Source organism: Piliocolobus tephrosceles, chromosome 6 (genome assembly GCF_002776525.5).
Source record: "Piliocolobus tephrosceles isolate RC106 chromosome 6, ASM277652v3, whole genome shotgun sequence".
NCBI lineage: Eukaryota > Metazoa > Chordata > Mammalia > Primates > Cercopithecidae > Piliocolobus > Piliocolobus tephrosceles.
The window spans coordinates 142,846,001-142,862,357 of record NC_045439.1 but is presented as its reverse complement, the minus strand read 5'-3'; the positions used below and the strand labels follow the sequence as shown (position 1 = coordinate 142,862,357).

Genomic DNA, 16,357 nt, shown 5'->3' with positions numbered 1-16,357 from the left:
ACATGTGCATCTCACATGGCATCACAATGTCCCCTGCTGTGCCACCCTCTCAGGATTTGTGTGAGGCCAAATGAGATCGTGGTTAAGAGAGCATTGGGCATACACTGAAGTGCTGCACATACATATTGTTGTATTTAATCTTTGAATGAGGTCAAAGGAAGTCAACAGCAGGCCAGGCTTGCATCTGCGCATATGTAGGGACCAGGGCCGTCTTGGCTGGCACAGCAGCCCTCTCTTAACACTGGGGCCACCGTGCAAGCCTTGGCTGCTTCGAATCTCAGACGCTCAGGACAAAGAGACATGTAAGAGCCCCAGAGTGCATAAGCTGATGAGGAAGCAGACCCTCAGATGGGATGCAGGCGGGGCAGGCTGTTTACCCTCAGGGTACCACCCACAGTGGAAATGCCCGGTGCCCACCTGGGCCCAGCCCTCTGCTCTCTCCCACACCCTCTTTGGACGCGTGGAACTTTCAGCACCTGCATTTTGCTGAAGCATACACTTACACACTCTTCTGAAAGGGCAATGGGCAGAGGAAATGGAAAATCTGGGGCCTGATTCACACTTACCAATACTCAGAAAGTCCCCAAAACAGCCTCCACAATGGGGACCCGCCCGCCTGCCCAGCTGTCCCCAGTGCCTCGTGATGGATGTTCCCACTTGCTCATAAGTGGCGCCACGTGGAAGGTGCAGCCATGTGGAACCCTGCAGGGACAGCCCGCTTGGCCTCAGCCATGAGGCTCCTAGGTCAGTAGAGCTGTGGGCCCCAAATGTCAGCTAGACCAGAGGTTTTGAAGTACTTTGTAAGCAATAGAAATCATAGTTTGATTAGAAGCCCTTATGAACCCCAGTCATTAGAACAGATGTAAGGAGAGCTGCCTCTGATTATAGTAGGGGCTGAATCCCTACTCCACCAGTCCCACACATATGCTTGGATCATGTGCATCACGCCTTGAAGGCTTCTGAAACAGTTCTACAAATTGCCAGGACAGTGTCAAAAACAGGCCCCTTTTTAACAGTGGGTAAACTGAGCCCCAAAGAGAAGACAATTCATGGCCAAGATCAAGCTGCATGTTGATGGTAAAAGTAGAGCTGGAATCCCGGCTGGCTCTTGCCCCAAGACCTGTGCAGAGGTAGGACTATGCTTATGAGAATTAACTTCTGAGTCGGGGTGAGGTGATGAAGAAATGCCAACAGGTGTTATTGGATAGCCTAAGTGGACAATATGGCCTTGCCCCAAAGCCTTGCTACATTTGTAAGAAGGTCTTGGTAGCCTGAGTTACTCCTGGAATCAATTAATCAAGAGGAGCCCTAGCATGAGTGCCAGAGGCCCATGTTCTAGCTTTCACTCTGCCTCCCACCTGCCGGAGACTGGGCCAGTGACTGTTTCACTGGAGTTTGACTCATGATCTCCGGGATCCCTTCCAACTTCAACACTCCACATCCAGGTAATGAGGTGAAGTGTTCTCACCTATGGATAGTACAAGGATTCCTCTAGGGAGGAAACGGTCTCTATCTGGAGAGAGATCTTCAAGAGGAGATGGGGAGGTGTGGAGGCATGTGATGCGTGCTGCAGCCAAGGCCGTGGGGCAAAGGCCAACCTCCTCTGTAGGAAACAAGGAAAGAAACGGGGAAACGGGAGAGAGAATCAGAGAAGGCAGGGACTAGGGAGTAGCAAGATGGTGCAAAGCTGTAGCTGCCTGGAGCAAAAGGCCATAAAGAAGAACCCAGCAGTGGAGTGGCCAGAAGGGCATTTTAAGAATGGGAACACCTCATGTTCAACTTGAAGTTGTTTGCATTGCAGTGATGCAAATCCTTCCTTCATCCCCACCCCCGCCCCACCCCGTATCTTCAAATAAATCTGCCTCACCCACGAATGCTTTGCGCCAGCAGATTGTTATGTGGAAAATGAGAAGCGGCTGAGCTTCCCATCTGGGTCCGTGAGGTGTGGGATGAAGATAGTAAGTGTGAAAGCAAGAGTCTGAGGCAGCCAGAACCAATTGAATGTGTAGCTTCTGGAGAGGCTCAGAAGTCTTGGGGTCCTTGGATCTCCATGGAGGAGGAATTTGGGGATCTGAGCCAATCTTACCTGGATCTCAAGGGACAGGGAAGACCCCCTGTGACTTATAAGATGAAATATTTATGTTGTCCAACCATGAACTGTGGTATGAGAAAACTCAGAGAAACAGGAGGCAGCGGTCGTGAAATTTTAGTGCATCTAAGCAGGACCTTGGAAGCTTGTTAAAGGTGAGAGTTCATAGGTCCCATGCCATAGATTCTGATGCAATGGGACTTGGACAAACACTGGGATGAGGTGGTGACATGCACCCAGCCTTTGAAGAGCCTGAAATGCCGCTGGCTGCTTTAGTAACAGGATTCACCTGCAGGCCTCTGGCCACTGCCCATTCCTGTTGGTCAAGAGCACAGAGTCCCAGCACGGAGCAACCAATTCTTGCTGTGAGCCGCCATCTTTGCCTTAGGATCTGAGTTTCTGACAACCATGGTCATTGGCTCAGCAGTCCTTTTCTGCCAGTGCTAGCCCTTAGGGAACACTGCACCTTCTGGGTGGAAAATATCTCTGACTTGAGCTCTAAAGCCTGTGGTATGTGCCTGAGAGCGCATTCCCTGCCCCGCATGCCAGCACATCTCCACGACCTGACTTCTTTCCTCCCTGGACCCATGATTTTACCTGTCTGTCTCCACCCCAGGTGGCCCCCTGTACATGACCTGGGCCAGTGTGCCGTATATCCTCTCATGTAGGACTTCCCTTGGACTTAGTTTAGATGGGAGAAAATAAGGCAAATAGTGTTAGAAGACAGAGAGAAAGATTTCCCCAAGATAGCCAATCACAGCCGGGGATGCTGAGCCAGATGATGACAAAGAGTCAAGAGGCACCACTGGGAGGTCAGCCCAATGAGTAGAAGAGAGTGCCATGGGCTGGGGGATTTCTGAGAAGGGCTCAGAAACCTGGAGGGGGTGGGGGGAGAAATCAGAGTTTCATTCATTCATTTATTCATTCATGCTACAGACATGTGCTGAACACTTCTACATAGGGATACGTGCATAAATGAGCCCAACCCTTTTTCTTAAGAAGTGCCCCCCCAGGAGGGGGTGGAATTGGTCTTCGAAAGGTGACAAGATTCTGAGCAGTAGAAAGGAGGTGGAAAGGCATTTTAGGTAGAGGGAACAACCTGAGCTAAAGTGCAGAGGCCAAAGGCAGGCTCAAGAGCTGAGGAGTTGACCAACCTGATTAAAACAGAAATATATGGAAATACATGGTCATTTGACAGATCTTTCCTGTGCTCTGCGCTGGACCTGGGCTAGGTGCTGGGGATATGAAGGTGAATAGGGAAATATCTGCCCTCAATCACTGAAGCCTTTATTGTCATTCCAGGAAGAGGTGTGCAAGAGCCACGAGCAGGCAACTCCCCTCACAAAGCATTGCAGGCAGTAAGTGTGGGTACAGAGGTGACCCAGCCAGCCTCATTTCCAAGCAGAGGGACAGGAGGCAAGGTCTGAGCTATTAGTAAGACAGCTGGCAGGGCTGGCTCCAGATGCCTGACATGAGATGAAATTTAGTTTGGGGAGATAACCTTTGGGTGCCGTAATTAAGTCCCTGGGCTCTGCCTGGGAGGCCACAGCCTTAATGAAAACAGCCTGAGAAAAACAAACGGCGCAGCTGGTGCTCTTGAAGACATTCTAGTGTAAATGTGCAGACCGACAGTACCTACAAACACACAGGGTGGGGTGCAATCCCAAAACATGCCACTTTCCCTTGCAAAATGACCCTGGTCAGACCAGGCTGTGGGGAAACCTCACCACTGATTTGTGCAATGAAGGCGTCCTGGGTCAGGGCAGGGGAATGGTGGAGGGTTTTATTACTTTTTGTTTTTGTTGCTTTTTTTTTCAGGCTTTTTTGTTGTTATTGTTCTTGATGAGGTCTGAAAAGTCAAGGCAGCTCTTGGTGGTGATGTTTGGAGCTGCGAAGGTGCCTGGGATCACTGAAGAAGAACAACTCGTGGTTGAGTGAGGAGCCCTGGAGGAAAGTGCCCCAGCCTGGGAGTCGAGGATGTCTGTCCCAGCTCTACTGAAAGCTCTGTGACCTTGGGTAAAGGAGCTTCTTCCTCTCTCTGGGCCTGCTTTTCAGTCAGACTCTGGCCCCTCCACACTGGGCCAGAGCCCATAACTCTAAGAATAAGCAATTATTACTTTAACAACATAGAGGTCAAGGGAGAGGGGCAAGAGCCGAGGCTTTAGATGAAGCAGGAGCTTTCAGAAGCAGATTCTGGCCTTTGGCCAACATAACTGGAGGTTGTTGGAAAATGGGGTGCTGACAAAAGAAAATTCTAGGCCAGGAATGGTGACTCACTCTTGTAATCTCGGCACTGTAGGAGGTTGAGGCAGGAGGACTGGTTGAAGTCAGGAGTTTGAAGCCAGCCTGGGCAACACATTGAGAGCCAGTCTCTATCAAAAAAAGAAAGAAGAAAGAAAGAAAGGAGGGAGAGAGAGAGAGGAAGGAAGGAAAGAAAAGAAAGAGAAAGAAAAAAGGAAGGAAGGAAGGAGGGAGGGAGGGAGGGAGGAAGGAAGGAAGGAAGGAAGGAAGGAAGGAAGGAAGGAAGGAAGGAAAGAGGCATAAAGGTTTTTCTTTGAAAACAAACCATACAATGATGATGTGAAGTGTGCATTTCATTCTGCTTTGGGTAAGACTTGGTTTCTAGTTCTCATTAGTGTGACCTGAGGCTGGAATAACACCCTCTGTGTGTGCTGACCACTCAGCTTAGCACCTCCTAAGGACCCAGGAGACAGTATTGGAAACCAGAGCAGGACAAATGGCCCAGCTTTTCTTCAATTCAGGAAGAAAGGAGAGAGAGGGAAACCCCAGAACTTTCTCTCCTCCCATGTGCTGGTAGATGATTAAAAACAATCTCGTTTTTGTGTTCCCACAGTCATTTCAGAGCTAGAAGAACAGAGTCTCCCACCAGGCTCTTTCTCTGGTATTTACCAAGCTCCTCAACCTGCCTTTGCAGCCCCCTCCCCAAGTTCACTCTGTGAGTCAGATTTTTCTCAAGACAAAATGTTTCCAAAATCTGGACAAGGGACAAGAATACTTGCTTTTTAGGTTTCCTGTTTTGTCCCTCTCCATTGCTTTGTTTCATGTCCTTGACGGAGCCCAAAACCTTGATCTCCTGGTCCAAGGGGATCTGCGTGGTGGCCAAGCCTGGCAGTGACCCACTGTCCACCTGCGTCCTGATTTAAGCCATGCCTTCAGAAGTGGCTTATCACAAGGTCTCTTCCCATGGTGAACGTAGAGCTCTGGTCCATGGCTCCAGAATCAGGTGGGTGGGAACCCAACTGGCCACGAGGGCAGAGTCTGATTCTGCAGAAGAAGGGAGCGCCTCTGTGAGAGCCGTTCCTCTTCCCTTGGGAGAACAGAGCTGGTCTGGACCCAAAGGAGCATGTCCCAGTTGGAGGCTGGAAAGCAGTTCAAGTAGGTGTCTTTGAACTCAAAAATATATTTAAAGATGATCATGTAGGTGAAACTAGCAGGCACTGAAAACATGTTTGAAAGAAAGCGTGGGAATGATCAAGAATGGGAGAAGAGGGAGGGAAGATGGCAGAAAGGTGGGAAGGCAGGCAAGCAGGAAGGGAGAGAGAGAGAGGGAGGGAGGGAGGAAGAAAGGCAGGAAGGCAGGAAGTCAGGAGGGAGGGAGGGAAGGAGGAAAGGAAGGAAGGAAGGAAGGGAGGAAGGAAGGAAGTTACTTCACTTCTTGAAGGCTCAGTTTTTCATCGTCTGTGAGATGGGAATAACATCCCTTACATCAGGCTGGTTGTGAGAATTAGAAGACATAACCCCTGTGAAAACCCCAATACAAAGCTGGTGTTCCAAAAATGTCACAGAGGTGAAGTAACTGCTCAGTGAGGCACAGCTTCCAAATGACTGAGCTAAGGCTGGAACCCAGGGGACTCTGACTCTAAAATTAGTAACTTCCATACCAAAGTGCCACACCCCAACCTCCTTGGACATGAGTTCGCTGAGTCTAACACTTAGTCACATGGTATCTTCAGACAACATGGTGAGAATCCCACCCAGGGGTGCTCAGAATCCCCGCCCCCCATGCTCCAAATAACAACCCAGGGAGAGACTAGTTCATGCTGGAATTCACCAGAGGAAATAACAGAAATGTCTCCCCATGGAAATAGACAGCAACCTGCTGAGAAATTGACGTAGGGGGCGGCTGGGAAAGGGTGGTGAGCCCCAGGTTTCTTTTCAGGTTGATGCCACCTAACAACCTCAGGGTGCAGAACTACCATGAGTCACTGCCTTCGGTGCCTCTCAGCCCTATCACCTCTCCCACACCCCAATATTACACAGGTTCTCATATGTTTTTCCTTTAAACCATCTCAGTTCCAGCCCAGGAATCCCTTAGGCCTCCCTCATATCTTCAGCCAGGACCTGGTAAGAAGACCTGATGGGCACTAGAGCCACCCATGTCAGGCAGGGAGGTAGGGAGCCCAGAGTCCAGTGCTGGGGGAGGCTAGGAGGTGACTTTAGCATCTCCCCATCCCTCTGCAGTTCTAGTTAATCTATGCACTATGTAACAATCAAGGCAGAAATTCATATAATCAGCATAATTTCCTGGACACACAGTTTTAGTTTCTTTAAATACGTGTGGTTTGGACAATAAGAGATCCTTCCCTTTCGCCAAAGAGATCAGAATGACCTGGAAGCTTTCTGGGGTGGGGACAAGAGTATATCTGCTGAGAGCATCTGTGCTTCAGGCACTGGGTTTTATAGAGCCATTCAGTCTTCAAGACTACCCCCAGGAGAAGTAGGACATTGTCTCTTTCAGGTAAAGAAACTGAAATTCCAAGAGTATAAATAACCAAAGGCACACTAGATTCCAACTTAAGGCTGCTTACAGTCAAACCCAGGCAGTGTTCCATTACTTTCTTTCTGTTTCTAGAGTCCCCCAAACAGGAACCAGCCTTTTCCTTCTACACCCAAGAGCATGGTGGTTCTAAAATCTCCAGGATCTAAAGCCTTCTGCAAGCAATGCACCAAATTAAAGATGGAAACTGAACACTCTTGGATTGGTTGTCAAGACCCTCATTGGTGAGTATGCACTTAAATATTAAAGTCAATAATCAGCACTGAAGAAAGTTTAAATATTTTGTTAAAATTTATCAAAACTGATATGCCAATTAGCAACTGAGCATCAGTCCAGGCCCGCGTCAGGCACACTGCAAGATTCAAATGAAGCCTGAGATGTTTTTAATGGCCTAAGTGGGAAGATAAGGTATTATAGGAAACAACAGAGAACAATGTTTGACAGTTTTTAATCAAATACAAAGAAACTTGGCTCCACCACTATGTGACATTGAGCAACTGTTTTAATCTTATTGTGGCTTCATTGCCTCATCTGTAAAATGGGAACAGTGATGGTATCTTCTTACAGAATTACTATGAGAATTGCATAAGGCGATCACTGTTCAGCTCAGTGCCAGCTGAACAAGCTCTCAGTAAGTGCTAGTTCGTATCGTTATCGTGGTCGTCAAGAGGTTGGGAACTAATATTTATTAGAGAGCTCCTCCTTTGTATCTATGGCCATTTAAGACACCTTCAGATTCTCAATTCAGTTAGTTATTTGTCATTCGCCTCATTTCCTAGAAGAGAAAGCTGAGGTTTGGGAACTCATCACACAATTATTCACTAGTAAAGTGAAGATTGGGAGCTAGGTATATTTGATATCGAGACAGATAAGACCAGGTCAAATCAAACAAACAGGTATGTTTTTAGCATTGTTAGGACCCTAAGATCTCTAGGATGCTCTGGACCAGGCTGTCCAGTAGGAGATTCTGCAATGATGGAAATGCCTGCATCCACATTGGCCAACACAGTAGAGCGCTTGAAATGTGGCTAGTGTGCCTGAGAAACTGAATTTTTAATTTTATGAAATTTTAGTTAATTTAAATTTAAACAGCCACATGTAACTAATGGCTGACATATTGGACAGTACAGGGCTAGACTACCATTGGCACCCTGTTTAACCTTGCATCTGAGCCCCTCCCTGTCAGTTCCAGTGTCTCATTAGTGGTAACTTACTTGTCTGGGTCCCCTGGCCCTGTACTCCCAACTGATATCCCATGTCAGTCTCTGTCTCCCTCCCCTTTTGCTTTGGTGACACTCTCTGCCCACCTCACCCAGCTCCTCCTGGGTCTGGTCCTCGGCTTCCCTCTGTTTGACCCTGTGCTCTGGCTTCCTATTGCATCTGCTGAAAACTCCCCAAACCAGGACCCCTGGCTTCTTCACCCTTATCTCAATACCCACCCTTCTACCAAGAATAATCTACCAGGCACAGGTCCTGATGCCCTGGAGGTGTGTGTTTGGGTTAGGGGTGGGGTGGAGTGGCAACAAAGGAACAATATGTTCCAAACTGACACAAGCAAGACATTCCAGGTATGTACTTGTTTCCATATGAGAAACACAAAGAGAATAAGTGAAGACCCCTGCTTCAAGGAGCTTCCATAGTCAGTAGGGAGCATAAGGCAAACTAAAAATGCAAGAGAGCAACGACCTTGAGGCACAACATGAAGACACATTACAGCTAGTCAGGCCAAGTGTGCATTCAAACCAGAAGTGCTCTGGGCTTCAGAGAAGAGAGGCCTCTATGGGCTGGATTCATCAGGGTGCTCCTGGGAGAAGGCAGAGGGGTCCCTTCCCAATCCAGGCTCCGTCCCTCTCCACCCTGCTCTGGCTGGGAGGCTGACCTATAAGGGCCACGAGAGGGACTTCTTGTCCTCCCTCTTCGAGTTGGGTTTGGCCAAAGTTGATGGGCAGCAGGGGATGCACAGCAAGAGGAAAGAATAGGGTTTGCACTCCTCTTGCTTCTACTCTGCCTAGCTGAGGGTGAGCAATGAACGGTTTCCTCCAGTGAAGGCCATGACTCCCACCAAGCAGTCCTCACTTACAGCTGTGGGCCTTCTGTGGTTTCAGTAAAAGCTCCCTCGTCTCACCTTTTCCAACCTAGGGACAGTAGCAGCTCCCCACTGTAGTTGTCCCAGCGACAAGCTCATGTTGCTCTTGCTGTGCCCTGGCCATTTCCTTATAAAGCATCCCTTCTTAACTCTCTTCCAACCCCTTTCTGATGCATCAGCTGTTTCTTGCCAGGACACTGACTGATACAGGGTCTACACTGTGTCTTAAAGGATGAGCAGGATTGATACAGGCAGAGGAGCAGAGAAAACCCGAACAGCAGACACAAGGCTGCAGGAGCAGTGGCAGAAGACAGAAGCCTTGCTCAGGAGGGCCAGCACAGTGGGGCTGGGGAGGGGCTTTGTTAGGTGGGGATCTGGGCTGAAGCTGGGACCAGGCTGTGGAGGCCTTGATCACCCAGTTGATAATTGTGAAAGTGGGAAACGAAGGAACCCATGTCAAGCTGGGATGGTGCACTGTTTCAGGGCCATTGGTTACTAGGAGCCCTTGAGAGTTTAAAGCTTCTATAGTACTAGCTGTGGCTATCATGTAGGCAACTAATTTTTAAATCACATGACACCATTGGAGTATAAATAAAAACTGCACTTGAACAGAATTCCACTCTGGCTTCCATGACAATCAAATGAGAATATCATTAATATTCAAGTACATCTCTTCTGTAGCCAATGGCCTATGGAGAACTATCAATAAATACATACTCTGTCTGTTAGACAGGAACATTCAAATCCTACCTCTTAGTACCCTATTGGCTAAGCAAATGCAAGGACATACTACATATACATAAGTGCAGACACATCACAGTATCGCTGTACTTGTCAGTTTTCCCCCTGCATAATTCAGATCTTCTCAATTTTGGGAAAAAGCGATTTCTAATACATATTTTACACCAGATGCCATTTGAACAGAGTACGGCATGCCTGAAATGTGATATGCAATGAAATTGGGGCTATTCCTTGGCAATACTTGATGACTCCTGGGAAAGCATATTGACCTCTGCTGCCTTTATAGCCAAGAGAATGTGGGCGCTTGGCTGGCATTTGCAAAGTCAGAGCTGTCAGAGCGGCTGTTGCTCCCTTAGCTGAAGCAATGCATAATTCTTTAATAGAATTATGCATTTATACATATAGAACTATGCTAATATCTTAAAAGATAGGTGAAAAAAATCTGACTATATTTTCCAAATTAAAAAAAAGAGACTGCTTGGACTAAAATTTTGCCAAGATACCATAATAATGAAAAGATTTTTGCATCATTTACATCATCTGGCTCCACCTGTTGATTTGCTGAGTATCAGGATGGCAGTACTTTGAGCTCCAGCAGATTTTTTTAAAAGAAGGATTTTATATTTGCTTACCTTTTTTCATGAATAATTGATAACACTGATTACCTAAATAGGCCTAAGATTTCAGGGTTAAATACAACTGCTGACTTGATTGCATTTTTTCTCACCATCCTAATTAATTCATGTGGATGAAAAGTCCACTGTGAAGAACGCACAGGAGGTGAAAACGAAAGATTCCAGGGATCCATTGGAAGCACTACCAATTAACTTACTGCTCTGTGAAAATCATTAACATGTGAAACTGACAAAATTAAAAGCATCCATACATTTGCTAACAGAGTATACAATGACACAGCATGTCTCCAAGTTTTTCCATAGAATGTTATCTGTTAATTTTATTTTTGACAATTCCTGCCCCTGTATATTCAGCATAACGTTTTTTCTCCAAATTAAAACCAATTAAAAACTATTTAAGGAACACTCTGTGACAACAACGTTTAACAGAATTAACACCACTCGCTGCAGAAACAAGGCAGCAGAAGTTGCGAAACTGATCGGTGATTTTGCTAATGCCAAATCACAACGGAGACATTTTAAGTTTGCTTCTAATTTTCAAATATGTCTGTGTTGCCTGCATAGCTTTTGGTGCTGATATGTTTTAGAGTATAAGTTTTGAAGTTTGTTTAAATAGTTATTTGTGTGTTATATAATGAAAGAATGATATTTGGTAATGAAATACAGTTTTCTATTTTATTGTATACAGTATACAGGGAAGGCACTACATAAAGTTGAACCCATTATTTTGGAGTACACCACTGTGCCAAGAAAAATGTAAGATAGTTACACTGTATTTGTACAGTGAATAGCAACAGTAAGGCATTACAGTTCTTCTGAAGGACAAAGGGGAGAAACGAAATGTTCTGTCTTTGCTATGCGCTGTGCCATGCATTTTACGACATTGTTTATTTTCATCTTCCGAACAATGCTGAAAGGCAAGAATGTGCTTCTTCTTTTTTTTTTTTTTTTTTTGAGATGGAGTCTCCCTCTGTCGCTAAGGCTGGAGTGCAGTGGTGCTATCTCAGGTCCCTGCAACCTCCACCTCCTGGGTTCAAGCAATTCTCCTGCCTCCGCCTCCTGAGTAGCTGGGATTACAGGTGCGCACCACCACACCCAGCTAATTGTCGCATTTTTAGTAGTAGAGAGGGGGTTTCACCATGTTGATCAGGCTGGTCTAAAACTCCTGATCTCATGATCCACCCACCTCAGCCTCCCAAAGTGCTGGGATTACAGGCGTGAGCCACCGCACCCAGCAAGAACGTGCCTTTTTACAGGTGAAGAGACTTTAATTTGGGGAGATTAAGTAACTTGCTCAAGGTCAAATGACATGGAAAGATTCTGATCCATGTCTATCTGGCTCTAAAACCCTCATAAGAACAAAGAAGGTTCCCATGAACCCAGGACTGTAAGATGTTGTCTGCCTGCCTTAATGACTGACTGAAATGGTGGCGCTGGGGGGTCACAAGGCAAGCTTAGGCTTCTGACATGATCTGAAGGCATATTTAGCATCAGTACAATCCTTGGCACTGCTCCAAAAGCTGCCTCATTTGAGCTGAGGGCACTCACAACATTACCTCTAGAATTAGGCCTGCCACTTAGGTGCTCAAAGGGCCACCTGAGGAAGGGCAAAGTCTTAAATGTGAGTCCCAACCCTGCCATTTATAGCCCTTGGGCTAGGCACTTAAATCTGCTGCACCTGAAAAGCACATTTAGGGGGAAAAAAAAAGGGGGGGTGATGGGGACGGGAAATAATCTATCAAACATTAAAAGGCTGTCTGGAGGAATCACTTAAATGACCTGCGGAAAAAAAATTTTTGGAAAGTAGCATATATACAGGTTCTTCTGCAGGCTATGCTGCCTTAGGTCTTTGTTGCTCAAAGTATGACCCGCAGACCAGCAGCATCGGTATCACCTGGGAACTCAACAGAAATTGAGGCTATTGGGCCTTAGCCCAGACCTCTGATTCAGAATCTGCATTTTGACAATTTTGAAGTGTACACATTCAGCTGGAAGGGCACTGCCATAGGCCTCTCAGTCTGGCTTTCCAGGTCTCAACCTCCAGTGCATTTAAGTAAGAAGGTTAGCTTCATTCACTTCTCAGTTATTCTTATTACAAAAATAGAATTGAAAAGGCTCTTGAAGGCACCCAATCCAGGAATGGTGAATACCTGCAAGGGTGCAGCCATCCTTCCCAGAGACCAGAGCAGACATTACTAATCAATCAGGAAACTCTTCCATGGTGCTTAAGAGCAGCTGCACCATCCCCTCCACAATGCAGTCCAGAAAGCCTGATTACTCTTTTGTAATTACCATGGGTATGAAACCTACTTACCACCCCTGACCCCCACTATGTGGCCTAATCTCTTCTTTATTCATAGGTCGACCTTATCTCCAGTTTAAGCCCATTTTCCCAACATGTTATCCAATGTAACATTCACCCCTTCAAAAGTGTTCAACAAATTATATGGTTACACTGACTAAACAGAAACTGAGTGTTTCCAAAATTAAATGACGTCCCCAAAGATGAAGAATCCTGTTCCTCTGGCCCAGCTCTCATCTTCATGTCACCTCTCTGTTCCACCACCCACTTCAACATTTTAGACCAAGGGAGGGAAGACTTTAAACCTCACAAAGAGGCTTAGAACATTACCCTGGTGCTCCCAAAATCCAAGCTAGAAAGACAACGGAAGTTTTTAAACATGCTCTGAGACCTCGAACCCCACTCCCATGTCCCCTGACTACCCAGCCTTGTCACCTGCTTGGAGCTGGAGCTGGCATCTTCACGACCAGGAAAGGGTGGCATGCTGAACCTGCCTCCACCAGGCTTTTCATTCAATGTCCCAGCCGCCTGCCTCAAACGCTACATGCAAAGCACTCTGAAATAGGGTGATATTCTCAATTTAATTTTTGTTAACATGTAATAGGAGATCGATGCCCTCACTAAGCTGCTGTGCCAATCAGCCAGTGGGAAGCAGCCTATATTTTTGGAAGGCAAATCGTTAAGAACTAGAATACGGTGTAGGCATGTATACCGGCTGCATCCAATTTCAAGTGAAAATTAATGGCAAATTCTTGTAACCACATTAAGAGCCATTGTCGTTCATTTGAAATCAGTTAAACATGAAAACAATATGAAAACCATCTTGAATTCATGGAACATAAATATTTGTCTGTATTTTTTGCCAGTGCCCCAGAGAAACCAGGAGATGTTGGCAGATCGGTGTTCTAAAAACATGCTCACAAAGGGGGAAAAACAAGGAACCTGACTCTTGTTGGGTTAAACTATTTGTCAACTTTTCCATTTCCTCAGTCAAAAGATAATTAAACAGTAAGCAGATGCCAGAATCTAATTGATGCAAGGAAAGATTGCTCAATATCTTATGGTGCTTTGTCATTTTTATGTACTGTCTGCAAATAGCCCCTTGGCTGGTACAAGTAGCAGAAAGTCGATCAGTTAGCTTCTCTTCCCATGGAGGCAGATGCTCTCCCTACAAATATACCTGTGTACAGTCGCTCTGGGTGTCAAGAAGCACATAAGAAAGTTCCTGGGATGATGTCTTAGGCATATTAGAACAGAGAGAAGCTGTGGCTTTTTGGAAGAGTACGGAGAGGGGTAAAGGAGAAAGAGAGAGATTGAGAGGATGGGGGAAGATGGAGGTGAAGAAGGGAAGGGTTGAGAGATGAGAGAGAAAAAGAATAGGAAAAGACTCAGAAAAAGGAACTGTTGGCAGAGGGAGAGAGTCCCAATATGGTAAAATCAAAACGGCATGGTCTTCAAGAAGCACAAAAGAAAGTTCCTGGGACGATGTCTTAGGCATATTAGAACAGAGAGAAATTGTGGCTTTTCAGAAGAGTGGGGAGAGGGGAAAAGGAGAAAGAGAGAGAGAGGATGGGGGAAGATGGAGGTGAAGAAGGGAAGGGTTGAGAGATGAGAGAGAAAAAGAATAGGAAAAGACTCAGAAAAAGGAACTGCTGGCAGAGGGAGAGAGTCCCAATATGGTAAAATCAAAAAGGCATGGTCTTCAGAGTCAAGCCTACTGTTTGGTCACCCCTTTCCAGCTGTGGGAATTTAGACCATTTATTTGACTTCCCTGAGTGCATTCCTTCCACAGACCATTGGATATCATACTCCCTGCCCGGGCCTTCCCACGGCTTGATCTGAGATGTAAGGAGTCATAAGTATCAGTGTCTGAACATTGTAAAAAATTGCACAACTGCTTCAATTAAAAAAAAAAAAAAAGAGTAGAAGGAAATTGGGTGAAATTAAAGCAAAGCAGAGTGCCGGGCACAGTGGCTCACATCTGTAATCCCAACACTTTGGGAGACTGAGGTGGGCAGATCACCGGAGGTCAGGAGTTGGAGACCAGCCTGGCCAACATGGTGAAACCCTGTCTCTCTTAAAATACAAAAATTAGCCGGGCATGGTTGTGGGCGCCTGTAGTCCCAGCTGCTCAGGAGGCTGAGGCAGGAGAACCACTTGAAGCCGGGAGGTAGAGGTTGCAGTGAGCCGAGATTGTGCCACTTCACTCCAGCCCGAGCGACAGAGTGAGACTCCATCTCAAAAAATAATGATAATAATAAATGCAGTAGGGTGTGGGAGAGCCGTCTCTCTGTTATGCTCCCTTATGGGGAATCCACAGCAGTGCTGCTTAGAGTTCAGTGTGACTCAGAGATGAGTGAAAGAGCTCTTTCAGATTCTACTGTAGATTCCTCCCCTTGAAACACACACACAGACACACACGCGCGCGCACACACACACACACACACACTCTGATCTCCATGGGGGAGCATTCAAATGGTGTCCAGGAACCCAGGTGGACAAGAGACTTGAAAAACAACTGCCAGCTGGGCGCAGTGGCTCACACCTGTAATCCCAGCACTTTGGGAGGCTGAGGTGGGTGGATCACCTGAGGTCAGGAGTTTGAGACCAGACCTGGAAACATAGCAACACCTCGTGTCTACAAAAAAAAAATTTTTTTAAAGATATTAGCCAGATATGGTGGTACGTGCCTGTAGTCCCAGCCGCTTGGGAGGTTAAAGTGGGAGGATTGCTTGAGCTTGGGATGTCGAGGCTGCAGTGAGCTGTGATTGCACCACTGCATTCCAGCCTAGGAAATAGAGCGAGACCCTGTCTAAAAACAAACAAACAACTGCTGTGCTATGTCCATAATGTCAATCCACATACCACTGGGTAAAATCATTGTCCACGGCTTCCCCCTTCAGGATGCACCTCTTCCATGGAGGACTGTCAGCCACCACTTGCAAACAGACTCCCATCAGGCCATCTCACCAGTTACCAAACACAGCCAGCATGACCAGTAAGACTAAAACTCAGATTCTTATTGTGTAACTTATCAGATGCTCTGTTCCAAAGAAACAATTGACTAATGAACTGGGGGGTTCACACTTCCTCCTGTCTCATCTCTGACACTACCTTATTGTGTGGTCTCAGATCAGCATGGACACCCTCTGGGCTTCCACTTTCTTATGTGGGAAATGATGTTGAACAGCTTGAGCCTATGAAATCTTTCTACTTGTCACATTCAAAGTCTTTGCAATGTACCCATCTGACATCTAAGGTAAAAGCTAGAATCCCTTTCCTCTTTACGTCCCTTCAGATTCCTTTCCACACTCCTTCACTCCTCTGCCCACACAGGCAGGCTGACCTGCAGAGACTTTTTTTTTTTTTTTTTTTTTTTGAGATAGAGTCTTGCTCTGTCACCCAGGCTGGAGTACAACGGTGTGATCTCGGCTCACTGCAACCTCTGCCTCTCAGGTTCAAGCAATTCTCCTGCCTCAGCCTCCTGAGTAGCTGGGACTACAGGCACCCACCACCACACCCGGCTAATTTTTGTATCTTTAGTAGAGACAAGGTTTCACCATATTGGCCAGGCTGGTCTCGAACTCCTGACTTTGTGATCCGCCCGCCTCAGCCTCCCAAAGTGCTGGGATTATAGGCGTGAGCCACCACGCCCAGCCCCTGCAGAGACTTTCTAAGGGGCTCCCTTGCGCTCTGGCTTCCCGTT

The 16,357-nt window shown here is 46.6% G+C and overlaps 1 long non-coding RNA gene across 1 annotated transcript in view; it reads right to left on the bottom strand.

Annotated features, from left to right (window-relative positions):
- Positions 1–1,467: 1,467 nt before the first annotated feature.
- Positions 1,468–16,357, bottom strand: part of LOC111548415 — a 35,151-nt gene continuing 20,261 nt past the window's right edge. The window contains exons 3-4 of the long non-coding RNA XR_002733399.1: positions 13,087–13,207; positions 1,468–1,603 (exon numbers count right to left, since the gene is read on the bottom strand). This is a non-coding gene — a long non-coding RNA (uncharacterized LOC111548415). The remainder of the gene's footprint in view (positions 1,604–13,086; positions 13,208–16,357) is intronic.